Source organism: Apium graveolens, chromosome 1 (assembly GCF_009905375.1).
Source record: "Apium graveolens cultivar Ventura chromosome 1, ASM990537v1, whole genome shotgun sequence".
In the NCBI taxonomy this organism is placed as follows: Eukaryota; Viridiplantae; Streptophyta; class Magnoliopsida; order Apiales; family Apiaceae; genus Apium; species Apium graveolens.
In genome coordinates, this window is record NC_133647.1 from 16,664,545 (window position 1) to 16,668,920 (window position 4,376).

Consider the following 4,376-nt stretch of genomic DNA (forward strand, 5'->3'; position numbering starts at 1 on the left):
TAATATGCATTCAATATAATATTATAGAATAATAAGTATTCTTTTAAAATATTTGTAATAACTATTATGAAATTTATTTGAAAATGATATAATAAGATTTTTAACAGGTAAGGATCTCAATAAATTATAAATTTAATAAATAAACAAAATCCAAAATGTGTATACAAAACTACATATTAACATTTTAATAAAACTTAAATGATAAGAACTATTATAGTTATAATTTATAACTAGAACTAAAATTTTATGAAACAAATCTTGCATTAACATTATTGGAAAGTAGGACAACGATTAGTTGGTTGAAATGTAGTAAACATTATTAGTTGACATTGACAGAGTAACTTGATTAAATTGGTTCAATTCACTATGAAATTAAAATTGAAGATCCTCGATTTTTAAAATCGAAAACAGAAGTCGCAATAGAAATTGATGAACAATATAATTGTATAGAATAAAATCGATCCAGTTTCGGTTATAAACCACCTCAAAGAAAACTGATGAAATAAATATGGAAACTAGAATTTTAGATATTCAAGTTTATTTGTTCTTCCAAAATAAAAGATAATTTTTTAATAATAAGTTACTAACGTCTAATTTAACTAAATTTGAATCAATAACAGATTTTCTAAATTTTTAGATCATTACATTACAAATAAATACAAGTAAACAACCTAGTGAAGTAATATATTATAAACTGCGGTTGGGTATTATAAGAGTATTTATAATATGAGAAAAAATACCATTAAAGTAATATTTTTAAAAGGGTTATAAAATGAATCAATTCACTGGTTCACCAATCATTGATGGTTCTAGATTTGCTAAATCTATGTTACATGCAATATTTCCTAGAAATTTAATTGGAAAAATATATGAAAGATTACTGGGCCAAGCAAACTCTCCGTAATAATTATAACCCATATCTTTAGCTAATTTAGCTCTTGTTACAGGTTTGTTCAAATCATGTTTATTTTGTTATTGGGATAGATAATTTCATATAGAACCATCCCGTGAAGGAACCAGATATGATAAATTTTCATCATATTGCTCGAATAAGAATAAAAAGAATCAAATCTTAATCCATAAAAAATCAATATGTTATCCAAATCCAAATATATCCAAATATATAATATATGAATGGTTTTTCTTAAGAAACATTTATTAATTACTTTATTTTTACAGAGTTGAATTATCCGGTGCAAAAAATAAAGTCATTACAAGTAAATACTCAATACCCAAGTACAGATCGTGATATATCAAGTGTTTTATGGGTTGTCTCGGATTTACGATTTATGTTTATCCACAAATAAAATTATTGGAGACTTTTTACAGACATGTCAAGTTTTTATGAATTGTCTCAGACCTACGATTTATGTTTATCCCCAAATAAAAATATTGAGAGACTTTTTACAGACGCACAGAAGGTTTACTTCTTACTAAAATAGCCTAGACTTGTTTTTCTTTAGATTCCTTATTTCACTCCGATAGTATTATAAATCATGTCAATGCGGAGAAAATGATTGCATTTTTATACTATTTAATTTAGGTAAGAGATACCATATTAATGATTTTTTGTTGTAATTAACCTATTTTACTGTATTTAATTCAGCTAGTTCATGTACGACATGATTTGGGATTTGATCAAAGAAAAGATTTTCTTAAACGAACTTGTATGGAACTTATGTGGTGGTTGTAGCAAAGCAAATACACAATTGATTATCAATTTTAATGCAATACATAAGATGGATAAACACATAAATCTACAAAGACTATTTATAAGAAAACTTGAAACTTCTTTTCATAATCTCTAATTTAATATTCTGTAAAGATACATGGAAAGATTAAAAAATCGAAAGTTTGTTTTATAGTGAGAATACACAATTTATTATCAATTTTAATGCAATACATAAGATGGATAAACACATAAATCTACAAAGACTATTTATAAGAAAACTTGAAACTTCTTTTCATAATCTCTAATTTAATATTCTGTAAAGATACATGGAAAGATTAAAAAATCGAAAGTTTGTTTTATAGTGAGAATACCAAATGTCAAATTAACTCAGTCATATTTATCTTGATTCTTATCGGCCTCCAGAATCCTCTTTTCCCATTTTTTTTTACTTTTCAAATAAAATGTAGCTTTTATTTTGTATTCTTTATTATTGATAACTTTTTGTTAAAAAATATGCTAATTTTGTTAAATTAGACATTAGTAACTTTTTTTTAAAAATTATGCTAATTTTGAAAGAATAAATAAACTTGTATATTTAAAATTCTATGAGATGGTTTATAACCAAACCAAATTGATTTTAATCTATTCGATTAGTTTAACCATCAATTCTGTTACGGTTACTATTTTCGATGTTAAAAATGAGGATCTTCGGTTTTGGTTTTACCCAAACAGAACCGATTCGATCTGTGCTCTTGCCTACTAACTTGTAGTTAACTTACATGGTAATGTCTTGAACTACCAATCAAAACTACTCCGATAATTATTGTCGTACTTGATAACTCCAATCCACGGTCTGCTCATTGTGACGTCGCGCTTGGACCCTTCTTGGGTGTCCGCAAAATAACATCGGATGGGAGTTTAAGCCCGCGGCGCCTCCGGTGTGAGAGTAAGAACCAGTTTTTGGATGATGGAGGTAGAAATGTAAGGTGGCTATGGGTGGTGTATATGATAGTGGGTAAAAGAAAGTGATTAACCCTAAACGTTACTTTCTTGGACTATTTATAGCTGAATGATAGGGTTCATGGGTTGGTACCTTTGAATCAGGACCGCTCATTCGTGGGAGCGGAAGGGCATCTAGGACTTGTGGATGCGTTACACGTGTCCAGGTTAGGATAATACAAGAGTGTGCTGCTTCTCATCCATTTACACCTGTCATTTATCATGTGGGCTCTTTAGTCGTGGCTTGCGCCTCACGTAATATTTCATTCTTAGGTTTTTAGGATTATGGGTTGCGTAATTATTTTGTTCCTCCGTTTAGTTAGGCCTAGACTCGTTGACTAGGGTCTAGCTCCGGATGAAGATTCATATCCTAGCTGCTTTGTTCCTGGATTGAGTTGGACCTGGATCGGCTTGTATCTGATTTAGGAGACCAGGGTCCGGGTCCAGGCGAGGATTCATACCTTGATTGCTTTGTTCCTATATTAAGATGGACCTGGACTAGGTGATCAGGGTCTGAGTCAAGGAGAGAATTATATTCGTACTTCCCAAAAATGTTAATGAAAAAATTGATTTCATAGAATTTTTATCTTTAAATTTTAATAAAAAAATCAAAATCGAACCGATTCGATATATACTCTTCCTTGCTCACTTGTAGCTAAGTTACGTGGCTCTTGTTGAACTAATAATTACTATTACTCAGGTAATCAATGTGTTACTTCCTAAAAATGTTAATGAAAAATTTGTTTTTATGAAATTTTTAATAATTTTATCATAGATCCGATGTAGTTGAAATTGTATAATAATAGAAACACCAACCCTAGTTTCCATTTTTAAGTCTGGTTTACGTGTAAGTTTATCGGGAACGCCTTATATATCATTTTTGGGCAACCTTCTCAACAACTAAGAGATTTATTCAAAAATATGGGGACTAGTTGAAGTAATGAATTTCCAAATATATCTGGGACTCATTATTAGTTGAGATAATGAAAAATCATATACAACTTATAGTATATTTGGAGACTCATTACTTTAATTGAGATAATGGAAAATCATATGCAGCTTATAGTATATGACTTTACCAAAAGCTGTTTAGTTTCATTGATTTGGAAAGTAATGAACTGGAAATTCGGAAAACCTATTGACGATGAAAACTTAGTTAAATTAGATATTAACTAATAACTTGTTAAAAAAATAATGCTAATTTTGGAAGAACAAATAAACTTGTATATTAAAAATTCTATGAGATGGTTTATAACCAAAACCAAATTGATTTTAATCCATTCGATTAGTTTGACCATCAATTCTGCTACTAGATCTCTTTCGATGTTAAAAATGAGGATCCTCGGTTTTGGTTTTGCCATAAACCGAACCGATTCGATCAGTGCTCTTGCCTACTAACTTGTAATTAACTTACATGGCTATGTCTTGAACTACCGATCACAACTACTCCGTTAATTATTTTCGTACTTGATAACTCCAATCCATGATCTGCTCTTTTTGACGCCACGCGTGGACCCTTCTTGCGCTGTACCTGTGGTTGGGTGTCTACAAAATAACATTGGAGGGGGGTTTATCCCCGTTGCTCCTACGGTGTGAGAGTAAGATTTCGCTTTTGGATGACGGTGGTAGAAATGTAAGGTGGGTGTGGGTGTGTATATGATAGTGTGTAGAAGAGAGTGATTAACCCCTAAATGTTACTTCCTTA